General features: G+C 37.1%; 1 pseudogene; it reads right to left on the bottom strand.

Annotated features, from left to right (window-relative positions):
• Nucleotides 1-8,324: 8,324 nt before the first annotated feature.
• Nucleotides 8,325-16,135, bottom strand: LOC136166378 (GTP-binding nuclear protein Ran-like; annotated as a pseudogene).
• Nucleotides 16,136-16,909: the final 774 nt, after the last annotated feature.

Raw genomic sequence — 16,909 nt, 5'->3', positions numbered from 1 at the left:
TTAAGAAAGAAAAGTGGAAATGATATTCTTCAAAATACTTCTCTCATTTAGAATGAATCTGAACAAATGAATCTGAGAATGTGATGACAGTACCAGCAGCCAAAATTTAATTGTGAGAATTGGAATTTTGGTGAATAATATAGAAAATAAAGTTATATTGCTCCACCTATTCATTTTACATTTAGATTCCAGTGCATAAGCTGTTAGAAAATTTCTTACACTTTAGACTTCTGGTTTAAGATGGCAGAGGAGAAGGACATGTGCTCATATCCTCCTGTGAGAACACCAAAATTGCAACTACCTGTTCAACAATCAACAGGAGAACATTAGAATCCACCACAAAAAAAGACACCCCATATCCAAAGACAAAGAAGAGGCTGCAGTGAGATGGTAGGAGGGGTGCAGTCACAATAAAATCAAATCACATACCCACCAGGTGGTGACCCACAAACTGGAGAGCAATAGTACCAAAGAAGTTCTCCCACGGTTGTGATGCTTCTGAAACTCACATCAAGCTTCCCAGCCTGGGGATTTGGTGAACGGACTGGAAATCCCCAGGGAATTTATCCTTGAAGGCCAGCAGGATTTGATTATAGGACTGGAATAGGCAGAGACTCTGGTCTTGGAGGACACAAACAAAATCTTGCTCACACCAAAACCCAGAGGAAAGGAGCAGTGACCCCATAGGAGAATGAATCAAAATAAACCTAGTTGTGTGGGAGGGTCTCCTGTGGAAGCGTCTGTCAGCAGGGGGTCACCCAGCAACAAAGCGACCAGCAGTGGCAGTCCTGGAAGGACTCCCTTTGTGCTAGCCCTCCTGGAGGCCACCGTTAACCCTACCACAGAGCCTGTAGCCCCCAAGGCTGGGTCACCTCCGGCCAAACAACCCACCCATCAGCAGATGATTGGATTAAAGCTTTACTGTGAGCAAGGCCCTGCACACCCGAGCAGGACCCAGTTTTTCCCAATGCCAGTCCCTCCCTTCAGGAAGCTTACACAAGCCCCTTAGCCTCATCCATCAGAGGGCATACAGAGAAGCAAGAAGAACCACACCACTCCCACAGTGGTTAGAACAAAAGCCACATCGCAGAAAGTTAAACAGGATGAAAAAGCAGAGAGTTATGTCCCAGATGAAGGGACAAGACCAAACGCCAGAAAAACAACTAAATGAAGTGGAGAGAGGCGGCCTTTCAGAAAAGCAGTTCAGAATAATGATAGTGAAGATGATCCAGGAGGTCGGAAAAACAATGAAGAAAATGCAAGAGGTGTTTACCAAAGACCTAGAAGAACTAAAGAACAAGTGAACACAGATAAATAACATACAAGAAGGAATCATTAGAAGAATAACTGAGGCAGAAGAATGGATAAATGATCTGGAGGATAGAATGTGGAAATTACTGCTGTAGAACAAAAATAGAAAAAAGAATGAAAAAAAAAGAAGCCAAAGATACTTCTGGGACACCATTAAATGCACCAAGATTTGCATTATAGGGGGTCCCAGAAGTAGAAGAGAGAGAAGGGACCTGAGAAATTATTTGAAGAAATAACAGTTGAAAACTTTCCTAACATGGGAAAGGAAATAGTCAGTCAAGTCCAGGAAACACAGAGTCCCAGACAGATAAACCCAAGGAGGAACACATAGTAATCAAATTGACAAAAATTAAAGACAAAGATAAAATATTAAAAGCAACAAGGGAAGATGACAAATAACATACAAAGGAACTTCTGCAAGGTTATAAGCTGAAGAGAATGGCACAATATATTTAAAGTGATGAAAGGGAAAAACCTACAACCAAGGAGATATTTTTTGATAGAGAAATCAAAAGCTTTCCCAACAAGCAAAAGTTAAGAGAACTCAGCACCACCAAACCAGCTTTACCACACATGCTAAAGGAACTTCATTAGGCAGGAAAAGACCTACAGAAAATAAACCCAAAACAGTTAAGAAAATGGTAATAGGATCATACATATGGATAACTGCCTTAAATATAAACGGATTAAATGCACCAACCAAAAGACATAGACTGGCTAGGCAAATGAAAACATGCGCATGTATGCACTTCCACTTACCACATCACTCTGCTTGGACCCCTCCCCCCCAAACTGTATGTAATTATTTTGTATTTTTAGGTTAATCATGCTCCCATTATGGCTTGCAATTATAATTATCTTTTATTTTTTGTCTGACTATTGATTGTGAAAACTGGAAAACATCTTTTACTATTGTGATTATTCACTTAATACAATTGTATTAATAACTGTTATTCACTTAATACAATTGTATATGATTGGTCAACAGAAAAACAATAGAATTCTATATCACCATAACTATGCTTTAATAGGAAAGCCTGTAATCACTTTTTAAAATCCAAATGCATAGCAAAATTATCTTGTAATTTTCTGAAAAATACAAAAGTCTAGGTATTGTTTTCTTTCTCCAAAGTTCCAGATATGTTTCTAATAAGCAGCCATTTTTAAAAACCACTGAGTTATATGATGATCTTTTACTTTTATCTGGCTTATTTCACTTTTTCTATTTTATATTCATTGCTTCCATTTCATTTACTTTATATTCTCCAATTTCTCCATCTTCTCTTTTTTTGATGTTCTTTCTCAAGCCTTTATCAAGTGTAGTAGAAAAGTTTTTGTATACATATATGTAAATACTAGGTATAATATGTATATATATTAGAAAACTTATGAATTTTTCCCTAAAATTTTTATGACAGCTTGATTTCACTACTTTGACTTAGTGTGAATAGAATGCTAGATTTCTAATTAAAAAATAGATATACAAAATTTGTCACACTTTATGAAAAAGGATAGTAACCTCTCTGATTAAAATATATATATATATATATCACGTTTTACAGAAAAAAAGACAACAGTGACACCTTTCATTATTGAACTGAAGTTGTTGTTGTTCAGTCCCTAAGCTGAGTTCGAGTGTGACCACATGAACTACTGCACCCCAGGTGTCCCTGTCTATCATTTATTTGTATCTAAAAGTGAAGAACCGAGCAAAACTTCAGATGAAACTTGAATTCTAAGTTTCATTTTGGTTTTTTTTTAATTAACTGATGTTATTTATTTAACATTTTTAGATTTATAGGGAAATAGAGTGGAAAGTACAGAGTTCCCACATACCTCCTCTATCCTCCCCAGATTCCTGTATTAATAACATTTTGCATTAGTGGAGTACATTTGCTAAAATCAATAAGCCAGTATTGATACATTGTTATTAAGTCCAGAGTTTATACAATGTTAAGATTCTTTCTCTGTATTGTACATTCTATGCATTTTGATAGATGTATAATGATGTGTGTCTCCATTATAATGTCATACAGAGTACTCTATCTGCCCCCAAAATCTCTTGTGCTCCACATACTCCTATTTCCCCTTAATAAACCCATAGGAATGACTAGTTTTCACAACTGCCTTCATAGTTTTGCCTCTTCCATAAAGTTGCCTTTTTTTTTTTTTTAACAAAATATTTATGTCACACCTTGGCTGAGAAACCTAAAATTAGCTACAATAAACACTGAACTACTGGGAAATTAGTTTATGAATAACAAAGGTAGATGTCACTTAACATCAATAGCATCACAAAGGAAAAGGATATATAGTTGAATGAACATGTGCCATGTGTGCTTAGACACTCAGTCATGTCCAACTCTTTACAACCACATGGGCGGTAGCCCACCAGGCTCCTTTGTCCAAAGGGATTCTCCAGGCAAGAATACTGAAGTAGGTTCTCCAGGGGATCTTCCAAACCCAGGGATCAAACCCAGGTCTCCCTCATTGCAGGCTGATTCTTTCTAATCTGAGCCACCAGGGAAGCCCTGAATGAACATGGATTTGGATAACTGAAATCAGTTATGTGCAGAATACAAAGCAAATATTGATATCTGTGTGGTACATATATGAGAGAGAAGGACTTGATGATTTTATTTTCTTATGGAAAACCTATACCATTGGTGGAGAGATTTTTCTTTTGTTGTGGAAAGTGCCATTCAACATATTTATGATACAGGAAGTTTGCTAATGAAATAGAATTTTAGTGCAGAACAGATTTTTTTTTTCTAATTTAGAATCTCAGACACACAATTTTTTCCACTTTCAGTGGCTTGGTTGACTCCCTTCAATTTTTTATGTGCATGTCTATTTCTCCTACTAAATTACAGGTTGTCCTTGAAGGGTTTATTTTTCTTTACATTTGCCAGTGCTTAATATGCTGGTGAATAGACAACAGATGTCTGCTAAGTAAACTTTTATGAGTAAAATATGTACTGAAAATCTCCTTTGGCTCCTTTATTTCTCATATATTCTGAATAAAACTGATCCACTTCTTTGTTAACACTAATTTTGAAAAGCCAAGACTTTCACAAGATATTTGAAATAATAGATTTGGAATACATTTTCATGGTAAAAAAAAAAAAAAGGAAAAATATAAAACAATATAAAGGGCAATAACTCCTTCCTCATCATCTCATGATTTCCATTTCCCAGATTAGCTGATTTATGCTTAGTCTTTCAGAAACTTGCTATGCATATATGCTTATATTAATACGTAAGTACATATATATTTAACAAGAAGTTAAATAAGATCTCGTTTCGACTAAGGTGATAAAGCTGATAATCATAGGTGAAAAGTGTAAAGACCCCTTTGATCCAAAGAGATGTGCTATGCAGATTATGCTAAGATAGTTCTACAGCCATCTCCCATTTCCAACTATATGATAAAGCTAGAGAAATTGAGTCTTTAAGATCATTATTGCTGTGTATACTTTTCCCTCATAACAATCCAAATAAGAGCATCAAGAAATGTATTTCTTCAGAATAAGAATGTCTGCTAGGAAGGGGACCTACATGTTATCGAGTCTCTTTTCCTTTTCCTTCCCAGTCTGCTTTGACTAGCTGCTTACTGAGCTGCAAAAACTTGCTGAACAAGTATCACAGGACAGAAGTGGAAATTGGTGACAGAATAAAGGAGAAGTTGATTGATATTCACTGGGGTTGATGTAGACCGAGGCAAGTACTTAACTATTACCTAGAACAATCCAATGAATAGGATTTCTGCTTCTAACTGTGTGATATACTCGAGATTCAGTGAAAACTTTGTGAAACAATACATCAAACATTCTGGATAAAAACAGATAGATACAATACCAAAGACATAATGCAGAAAGTAAATTATTGAGAAGCTGGAATTCATTAAAATTAAAAAACTTCTGTTCTGCAAAAGACACTATAAAAAGGATAAGATAAGCCACAGACCTGGAGAAACTATTTGCAAAAGATACATCTGATAAAAACAGTTATCCAAAATATACAAAAGACACTTACAACTCAACAATAAGAAAAACAAATTAAAAAATAGGCCAAGATCTTTGGCAGACACATCACCGAAGAAAATATACAGGTGGCAAATAAACATCAGAAAAAATGCTTCACATCAATATTATCAGAAAAATACAAATTAAAACAACAGTAAGATATCACTACATACTTCTTAGAATGCCAAGATCCAGAACACTGGCAACACCAAATGCTAAGAGAATGTGGAGCACCAGGAATTCTTGTACATTGCTAGTAGGAATGCAAAATGGAACAGACACTTTGGAAGACAGTCTGAGGTTTTGTTTTGTTACAAAACTAAATATACTCTAACTATGCAATCCAGCAGTTTTGCTCCTGGTTATTTAACTAAAGGAATTGAAAACTTATATGCACACAAATATTTGCACACAGGTGTTTATAGCAGCTTTATTCATAATTGCCAAAACTTGGAAACAACCAGGATGTTTTTCAGTAGATATATGCATAATTAACTATGGTATAACCAGATGATGGAATATTATTCAGTGCAAAAAGAGTGAGTCATGAAAAGACAAGTAGGAGATTTAAAAGCATATAACTAAAGAAAAGAAGTCAATTTGAAAAGGCTACATACTCTATGATTCCAACTATGTGACTTTCTGGAGATGGCAAAAGTATGGAGATGATGAAAAGATCAGTGGTTGCCAGGGATTAAGTGTACGTGTGGTGAGGGAATGAAAGATGGAGAAGAAGGAACATAGAGAATATTTAGGGCAATGAAGATATCCTGTATAACATGGTAAATATATGTCACCACACTTTTTGCATGTTATGCATTATATATTTTACTTTATACATTTGTTCAAACCCATAGAATGTATACAACCAAGAGTGAGCCCTAATGTAAATCATGGGCCTTAGGAGATTATGATGTATAAGTTCATCAGCTGTAACAAATGCAGCATTCTGGTTGGGGAGACCATTCATATATGGAGGCAGGGAGCATATGAGAAATCTCTGTACTTTCCTCTTAATTTATTTGTGAATATAAAATTCCTCTAAAAATAGTATTTTTTAATAAAATATATATAAAATAAAAAATTTAAATGCATGATTGAGCTGAGTCCAGAAACACCAAAGAGGTATAAATCTACAGCAGTAAAAAAGAATTGGAGATAGCATTTGACCTGGGACTATCTGCTTAACTGATTCTGAAACTAAATTTCCAGTATTTTGGTTACCTGATGCGAAGAGCCGCCTCATTCCAAAAGATCCTGATGCTGGGAAAGATTGAAGGCAGGAGGAGAAGGGGACGACAGAGGATGAGATGGTTGGATGGCATCACTGACTCGATGGACATGAGTTTGAGCAAGTGCTGGGAGTTGGTGATGAACAGGGAAGCCTGGTGTGCTGCAGTCAGTAGGGTTGCAAAGAGTTGAACAAAACTGTGTGAACTGATCTGCTTATCAATGTGGATCAAATCTGAGTTTTATTAATAATAAGTCACGTGGATCAGGAACAAGAGACAAAGTCTAAAATAGGAGTATGTATAGCAAGATATCAGATAGAAGAAAACTCTCAATAAACCAAGATCTACAAAGAGTAATAACCTCACTGAGTAAATGGGAAAACTACCACACAACATGAGCTTGTGACCATATGATCATGTTTTGCTTCTGGATCTAGATAAAAGAGAAAAAAAATACACCTACCCTGAAATTTCCTAATTGTAAGCCAGAGATCTACCTGTATGGCCCATAAAACTCCAAATCAACAATTTATAAAATCAGATATGTAAGGATTGCAGTACAGAAATTATGAGAAATAGAATAGAAAATAGCTACCTTCATACTTCAACAACTAGGGTATACTTTAAGAAATAGTAAATGGAAGTGAAAATAAGAGATCAGGGAAAAAGCAAGAAACTGGCTAATCAGATTTGAAAATGAGCCAAATAGAAGCTCTAGAAATGTAAATATTAATAATTTAAATTGAAAACTCAATAAATAAATCAAATAGTAAATTATACCTACCTGAATAAAAAAGGGTGGGCCTGGAAATTAAATCTAAAAAAGAACACAAATGTAGCATAGAAAGACAAAAAATGAAACAAAGTTAAAGAGATCTTAAAAATATATGAAGGATACAGTGAAAAGACCTTTTATATGTTTCATTCTAAGGTCCAGAATGATTAAAGAGAATGAGAAAGTTATGGATTGACTTTTACTTATCTTGCTTATAACCTTTCAGCTTCCTGAATCTCATAATGTATGACTGTCAATAATTCATGAAACTTATGTTTTTCATCTTTTAAAATATTGTTTATGTTGATAGTGGTCTTCCCTGGTGGCTCAGTTCATAAAGAATCCTCCTGCAATGAAGGAGACCTGGGTTTGATCCTTGGGTTGGGAAGATTCCTTGGAGAAGGGGACAGCTACCCACTCCAGTATTTTTGTCTGGAGAATCCCATGGACAGAAGAGCCTGGCAGTCCATGGGGTCACAAAGAGTCGGACATGACTGAACAACTTTCAGTATGATGATGGTAAATATTTTCAGTTTTTATTTGCTTAAAATGTTTTTCTGTTTTTCCTTCCTTTTAAAAGAGTGTTTAACTGAGTTAGAGAATTTTTAATTTGCTGGTTATTTCTTCTCAACATTTTAAGAATGTCATTTTAATATTTTTTTCATAACTAGTATTGCTCTTGGGGCAGCTGTCAATCTAATGGTTTATACCTTTGCAGGTGTGCTAAATTTTCTTTCCTTTATATTTTAAAGATATTTGAAATACAACTTTATTTTTATTCTAAATGAAAAGGAATGGGAATAGCAGTAACAAACAAGACTCCACCACTCAATACTGTGATGTGACTGTAGCAAGGGGGAAACAACTGTTCCAAAGTAGCTCAATATGCAGGTCTAAAAAATGAAGGTATTTTAGCTGCCACATTCACTCTGAAGCCCATTCATCTCCTTCTGCATACCAAAAATAAAGCACATGTTCTATTTAGCTATACAATAATGTGGCAAATGCTGGACTGCCCATAAAACTAAACTTCTGACCACCGGCTCCAGTTTCACTTTCCCACAAGTCATCATCTTCATCATGCTCAAGTGCTGCCAAGACTGGGGCCATGACCATCTCTGGTGGGGCAAGAGCATGCATGGAGATGAACTTCAAGTTAGTGTCTCTGATCAGTTTTCTAGCACGCCAGAGGAAGGGCTTTTCGAAGTCATGTTACTTTTGGCAGAAATGTCATAGTACTGAAAATTCTTTCAGTGGAAGACAATTGACTTTGCTTTTATCTTTCCATCCTTAATATCCACTTTGCTTCCAAAGAACACAATGAGGATGTTTGCACATAGTCTTATCACATCACTATGCCAATTAGGCACATTCTTGCAAGTAACTCTCAGTGTTACATCAAACATTATAATGGAATACTGATCTTGGATATAATAGCCATCTCTCAGTTCACCAAATTTCTCCTGGCCAGTTGTAACCCATATATTGAAGTTAATAGGTCCTCTGTTGGAATGGAACACAAGGAGATGAACTTCAGTACCCCAGGTAGCTGTTGCATACACTTTCTCAAATTCACCAGTCTGATGCTGTTTCATGAATGTAGTTCTTCCAGTACCACCATCACCAATCAATACAAGCTTGAGCTGAACTTGGGGTTCTCCTTGGGCAGCTGTTGTGATGTTACGTCCATACTCACCTCTCTTTCCTGTACTTTTAATATCATCTGTTTGGTATTCTACAGAAACTCAGTAAAGAAATTTGAGGGAGGGAAATAATCCCAGAAAGCCCAGAGATGCAATAGGAATGATGAACAAAGAAAAAAAGCAAATATAATTAAAGCTAAATAAATAATAAAATGTATAATTATTGGCACAGGAACCAAATAATTATTGGCAGATAGGGCAGGAGATGCTATGAACCTCACTCTTGCAGAGGGGCCTGGCAGATGCCTCCATAGCCAGAGCTTGCATAGGAACTTGGAATGTTAGGTACATGAGTCAAGATAAACTGGAAGTGGTCAAACAGGAGATGGCAAGGGTGAACATCGACATTTTAGCAATCAGTGAACTAAAATGGCCAGAATGGGTAAATTTAATTCAGATGAACATTTTATCTACTACTGTACACAAGAATCTTATACAAGAAATAGAGTAGCCCTCATAGTAAACAGATGGAGAAGGCAGTGGCACCAGTACTCTTGCCTGAAAAATCCCACGGACGGAGGAGCGTGTGGGCTGCAGTCCATGGGGTCGCTAAGAGTCAGACACAACTAAGCGACTTCACTTTCACTCTTCACTTTCACACATTGGAGAAGGAAATGGCAACCCACTCCAGTGTTCTTGCCTGGAGAATCCCAGAAACAGGGGAGCCTGGTGGGCTGCCATCTATGGGGTAGCACAGGCTTGGACACGACTGAAGCGACTTAGCAGCAGCAGCATAGTAAACAAAGAGTCCAAAATGCAGTACGTGGGTGCAATCTCAAAAATGACAGAATGATCTCGTTCATTTCCAAGACAAACTGTTCAATATCACAGTAATTCAAGTCTATGCCCCAACCACTAACGCTGAAGAAACTGAAGTTGAATGGTTCTATGAAGACCTACAAGACCTCCTACAAATAACACCGAAAAAAAAAAAAAGAGAGAGAGAGATGTCCTCTTCATTATAGGGGACTGTAATGCAAAAGTAGGAAGTCAAGAAAAACCTGTAGTAACACGCAAATTTGGCCTTGGAGTACAAAAGGAAGCAGGGCAAAGGCTAACAGAGTTTTGCCAAGAGAACGCATTGGTCATAGCAAACACCCTCTTCCAACAACACAAGAGAAGACTCTACACATGGACCTCATCAAATCAGTACCAAAATCAGATTGATTATATCCTTTGCAGCCGAAATGGAGAAGCTCTATACAGCCAGCAAAAACAAGATGGGAGCTGACTGTGGCACAGATCATGAACTTCTTATTGCAAAATTCAGACTTAAATTGAAGAAAGTAGGGGAAACCACTAGACCATAGACGTATGCCCTAAATCAAATCCCTTATGATTATACAGTGGAAGAGACAAATAGATTCAAGGAATTAGATTTGATAGAGTGCCTGAAGAATTATGGACGAAGATTTGTGACATTGTATGGGAGGACATAAATAAAACCATCCCCTAGGGGAAAAAATGCAAAAAGACAAAATGGTTGTCTAAGGAGGCCTTACAAATAGTTGAGAAAAGAAGAGAAGCTAAAGACAAAGGAGAAAAGGACGGATATACCCATCTGAATGCAGAGTTCCAAAGAACAGCAAGGAGAGTTAAGAAAGCTTCCTCAGTGATCAGTGCAAAGAAATAAAGGAAAACAATAAAATGAGAAAGACTAGAGATATCCTCAAAAAAAATCAGAGATACCAAGGGAATATTTCATGCAAAGATGGGCACAATAAAGGACAGAAAGAGTATGAACCTAACAGAAGCAGAAGGTATTAAGAAGAGGTGGCAAGAATACACAGAAGAATTATACAAAAAAGATCTTAATGTCCCAGATAACCTTGATGGTGTAATCACTCACCTAGAGCCAGACATCTTGGAGTGTAAAGTCAAGTGGACCTTAGGAAGCATCACTATGAAAAAAGCTCATGGAAGTGATGGAATTCCAGCTGAGCAATTTCAAATCCAAAAAGATGATGTTGCTAAAGTGCAACATTCGATATGCCAGCACATTTGGGAAACCCAGCCATGGCTACAGGACTGGAAAAGGTCAGTTTTCATTCCAATTCCAAAGAAAGACAATGCCAGAGAATGTTCAAACTACCACAAAATTTCACTAATTTTACATGCTACCAAAGTAATGCTCAAAATTCTCCAAGCTAGATTTCAACAGTACAAGTTCTAACTTCCAGATGTTCAAGCTGGATTTAGAAAAAACAAAGGAATCAGAGATAAAATTGGCAACATCTATTGTATTATAGAAAAAGCAAAAGAATTCCAGAAAAACATCTCCTTCTGCTTCTTGACTACACTAAAGCCTTTGACTGTGGATCACAACAAACTGTAAAAAATCCTTAAAGAGATGGGAATATCAGACCACCTTACCTGCCTCCTGAGAAATTTGTATGCAGGTCAAGAAGCAATAGTTAGAAACCGGATATGGAACAATGGACTGGTTCAAAAGTGGGAAAGGAGTACAAGGTTGTATGTTATCACCCTGTTTATTTAACTTATATGCAGAGCACATCATGCAAAATGCTAAGCTGGATGAAGCACAAGCTGGAATCAATATTGCCTAGAGAAATATCAATAACCTGAGATATGCAGATGATACCACCCTTTATTGCAGAAAGCAAAGTGGAACTAAACAGCCTCTTGATAAAAGGGAAAGAGGAGAGTGAAAAAGCTGGCTTAAAATTCAACATTTGAAAAACTAAGATCATGGCATCTGGTCCCATCACTTCATGGCAAATAGGTGGGGAAACAATGGAAACAGTGAGAGACTTTATTTTCTTGGGCTCCAGGATCACTACAGATGGTGACTGCAACCATGAAATTAAAAGACACTTGATCCTTGAAGGAAAAGCTATGACAAACCCAGACAGTGTATTAAAAAAGCAGAGACATTACTCTGCTGGCAAAGGTCCATCTAGTCAAAGCTATATTTTTTCCAGTAGTCATGTTTGAATGTGATTGTTGGACCATAAAGAAGGTTGAATGCCAATGAATTGATGCCTTTGTGCTGTGTGTGTTGGAGAAGACTCTCAGAGTCACTTGGACAGCAAGGAGTTCAAATCAGTAATATTTTGAAAAGGAAATCAATCCCGAATATTCATTAGAAGGACTGAAGCTGAGACTCCAATACTTTGACCACCTGATGTGAAGAGTCAGTTCATGCGAAAAGATGCTGATGTTGGGAAAGATTGAAGGCAGGAGGAGCAGGGGAGTACAGAGGATGAGTCGGTTGGATGGCATCACTGACTCAATGGACATGAATTTGAGCAACCTCTAGGAGATGGTGAAGGACAAGGAAGCCTGGTGTGCTGCACTCCATGGGGTCATGAAGTGTTGGACACAACTGAGTGACTGAACAACAACAAATAATTTTTGGCATTTCATAAAACAAAGATAGAACTAAATTCTCATGCACCATTCTCTAATTATGATATAATTATGTTGAAAATAATGGTAAAATGTAATTAAAATAATTTCAAACTTTTAGAAAGAGAAAAAGACAGGTCTATAAAAATGTAGAAATATAATTAAAACAGAAAAATAATATAAATATTGCCTGTCAGAATCTGTGGAGGTAAACTTACAACCTTAAGTTGAAAATTGATGAAATAAGCATTTCAATAATCATTTCTATTTAACAAATTAGAAAAAGAACAGCACAGTGATCTCAAAATGAAATGAAGTATATAATACAGGAAAGAGCAGACATACACGGAAATAGAAAGCAAAATAAAGAGTATAATAAAAAGATTGGAGTGATTAATATGATTGACAAACTCTAATGAAAAACAAAAAATGTCACAATTTAAGAATAATAGGAATGAATAAATGAATAATAAAAACAGCAAATATTTAAAATATTCTAAAAAGATTATTCACAAAATATTCACAAAAGATTAAAATATATGTAAAATTGACAAAGTTCTAGAAAAAGAGAAATTGTCAATCTAAAATAGAAATCTGTATCATTATAAAGCAGAAATAGAGCATTTATATGCTCATTAGGAATAGAAGAAATTGAACCACTAGATCAAAATGGTACTATAAATAAAACCCTAGGCCCAGATAGTTTTATGAGTCCCACCAATAATTTAAGAAACATGTAATTTTGAATTTAATGTATTTTCAGAAAGTATAAAGGGGGAACATATGCCAACTTCTTTAATAAAAATGAAAGGAGCTTTATATCAAATTTAGACAAGAACACAAAAAAAGATAATTATAATAGAATCTCTCTCCTGACTAAAGAATCAATTCTGAGATATCAGCAGATTAGCCCTCTAGCATACTATTAAGGCAATATATCAAATTGAAATTGGTTTAATTAGAGAAATAGAAAGTTTGTTCAGAATTAGAATATCTAAACATCTGTATTAAAATTTTGATGTAGAAAAACTATTATTGCAATAGGTGCAGAAGAAAGCGTTGTATAATATTTAACAACAATTCTTGATAAAAGCTCCTGGTAAAATAGAAATAAGTTTCTTTAATTTTATGAAAGACATCTACACACACACATACAAACACACAAAATGTAGCAAGTATCTACTTAACAGTGATGCCTCAGAAGCAAGAAGGGGTTCCTTTTTCTAATTTTTCTTCCAGTTTTATTGAGATATAATTGACATACAGCACTAAGTTGAAAATATAATGATCTGACTTACACACATCATAATATAAGTATCATATTCAATAAGTTTAGTGAAATCCATCATCTGATATAGCTACAAAATTAAAGAAAAAGAAAAAAATTTCTCTCTTAATGAGAACTCTTAGGGTTTACTCTCAACTTTCACATCTAACATACATCAGAGTTAATTGTATTTACCTTTTTGTTCATTACATCCTTAGTACTTATTTGTCTCATGACTGGCAGTTTGTACCTTTTGACTGCCTTCATTCCATTCACCCTGATCTCACCTCTCCTAACTCTGGTAACCACAAATCTGATCTCTTTTCTCATCAGTTTGTTTCTTTGTTCATTCATTTTTGAAATGGTGACCTGCAACACTGTGATAGTTCCTGTTACACAACATAGTGATTTGGTATTTCTGTACATTTCAAATTAATCACCACAATAAGTCTAGTTAGGATATGTTATCATACAAAGACATGACATAGTTATTGACTATATTCTCCACACTGTACATTGCATACCTGTGACTCACTTATTTTGCAACTGGAAGTGTGTACCTCTTAGACTCTCTCACCTATTTCTTTTCTCCCCTATCGTGCTCTCCCTAGGCAACCACCTGTTTCATTCTCTGTGTCTATAATTCTGTTTCTGTTTTGTTATGTTTGTCCATTTGTTTTCTTTTTAGGCTCCACTTGTAAGTGAAAACATGCACAATTTATCTTTCTGTCTGATTTAGTTCATTTAGTGTAATGCCTTCTAGTTCATTCACGTTATCACAAATGGCAAAAATTCATTCTTCTTATGGCTCAGTAGTATTTTGTTTTATATATGTATACCACCTCTTTTATATCCATTCATCTGTAAATAAACACATTGGTTGATTTCATATTGGCTATCCTAAATAGAGCTGCAATGAACATAGTGATGCACATATATTTTGAAACTAGTGTGTTTATGTTTTCTCTGGACAAATATCTGGGAATGGAATTGCTGGATCATATGTAGTTCTATTTTTAATTTTTTGAGGGATATTCCCTTTTTATTCTTTTTTCTTTTCAGCTTCAGTGATTTTCATTTCTCTCTTCCATCAGGCTGATTTGATCCTCTGTTTGATCTAATCTACTGTTGACTCCTTCTACTGTTTTTCCACTTCAGTTATTGTGTTTTTATGTTTTGTTCTTCTTTATATTTTTTTACTCTTTGTTAAAAGTTTCTAATTTCTCACTCTGTTCTAATCTTCTGCCAAGTTTTTTTTTTTTTTTAATATCTTCACAATCACCACCTTGATCTATCAAGGTTTCTAGACTGCCTAACTTCACGTCGTTAGTTCTTTTTCTGGGGTTTTATCTTGTTCCTTCGTTTGAAACATATTCCTCTGTCACCTCCTTCTGCCTAATTTGTTGGATTTTCCCCCTATATATTTGGTAGGTTGGTGATGTTTCCTGACCTTGGAGAAGTGGCCTTTTTGTAGGAGGCATCCTATGTGTCCCAACTGCATACTCTTTTCTGGTCACCAGAGCTATAACCTCTAAGGGTACTCCCTATTGTGGCTGGATGAGTCTGTCATGGCAAGCTGACTACTGTAGGCAGTTCTTTAGGTATGGCTGGCCTTTGTCCTTTTGGTTGCCAGGCCCTGCCTTGTGTAAATGCTGCTAGTTACTGATGAGCTAGGCAGGATCTCAAGACCGCTGGCTGAGAAGTTTCAGGGGTCCCAGGGTTATTGCTGCGCATTGGTGGGCAGACCCATGTTCTGGTGTGGGTGGTTGCAATGCTGGAGGTCCCAGATATAGTGTCTGCCTGCTTGTGCTTAGGGCTAGTTCCTGAGGCCACTGGTTACGGTGTCTGTTATGTCCCAAAGCTGGTGTTGGCCTTTGAAATTGAACACTGGGGCGGGCTGAGAACCCAGGGTGTCTCAGAGATGGGGTTGGACTGCTGGTGGGTGGCCGTGGAGCTCCAGAAGGTCCTGACCCTTGTGTTGGCCTGCCGTTCGGTGGGACTGGGTTCTGGCAGGTCCTCGAGCCAATGTAGGCTCATTGGTGACTGGAACCTTGTTCCAGGGTCTCTTGCTGCAAGGCTCTGGGAGTTCTGGAGCTGGTGTCAGCCAACCAGTGGATAAGGCTGGATCCTGGCATGGCTGACTGAGGGTCCCCAGGTGTCCCAGCGTTGGTGGGTCCTGGAACTGGTGTTTACCCACTGGTGGGTGGAGCTGAGTCCCAAGGGTCTAAGGGTTAGTGCCAGGTCACAGGTGGATGAGTATGGTCTTGGGGCTAGTGTCAGGTCATTGGTATGCAGGGCTGGGTCTCAATACAGCTCAATACAGCTCTTAAAAGTACCAGGTCTGGTAGGTGGGCCTGAGGTGTCCCAGCACTCGTGCCCCACAGGCTAGTGAGAGGGTCTGGCACTAATAAACTAGAGGAGCAATTCCTCAAATGGGACTTGGCAGCACCCATGTTCATGTGGTAGAACAAGCTCCCCCAAATGGCTGCTGCCAGTATCCTTTGCCTCTTACCTCTCCAGGAGGCTTTCCAAGATCAGTAGGTGGGTCTGACCCAGATTTCTTTCAAATTACTCCTTCTGCCCTGGGTCCTGGACTGTGTGAGATTTTGTGTCTGTCCTTTAAGAGCTGAGTCTTTATTTCCCAAAGCTCTCTGGCTCTTCTAAAAATAAGTCCCACTGGCCTTAAAAGATGAACATTCTCGGTTTTCATCTCCTCACTGCAGGACTCCAGGCCTGGGGAGCCCAATGCAGGGCTTCGACTCCTCACTCTTTGGGGAGAATCTCTGCAGTTGTAATTACCCTGCTATTTGTGGGTTGCCACTTGAGTGTATGCATCTTAACTGTACCATGCCTCCACACCTCCTACCATCTTGTTGTGGTTCCTTTTTAAAAATCTTTACTTGCAGAAGGACTTTTCTACTTGTATTTCAGTTTTTCTCATCAGTAGTTGCTCTGGAGAAATTTTGGTATACCCATGGGAGGGGTCTTCACACTCCACCATCTTGGCCATTCCTTCCAATGACTCTTCTTTTCAACATTGTCCTAAAGATCCTAGCAGCTGCAATCTGGCCAGAAAAATAAATACAATGTATCAAAGCATGCAAGAAGGAAGTAAAACTGTTATTATTTGAAAATGACTGTCACTATTGAAAACGAAATAATCTTTGGACAAATTACTAGTGTTAACATGACTGTCAGCTAGAACTCTTCATTGAGAAGTCAATCAC

This window comes from Muntiacus reevesi, chromosome 4, assembly GCF_963930625.1.
Source record: "Muntiacus reevesi chromosome 4, mMunRee1.1, whole genome shotgun sequence".
Classification (NCBI taxonomy): Eukaryota; Metazoa; Chordata; class Mammalia; order Artiodactyla; family Cervidae; genus Muntiacus; species Muntiacus reevesi.
The sequence above is the reverse complement of the archived record's forward strand: the minus strand, read 5'-3'. Positions and strand labels throughout refer to the sequence as shown.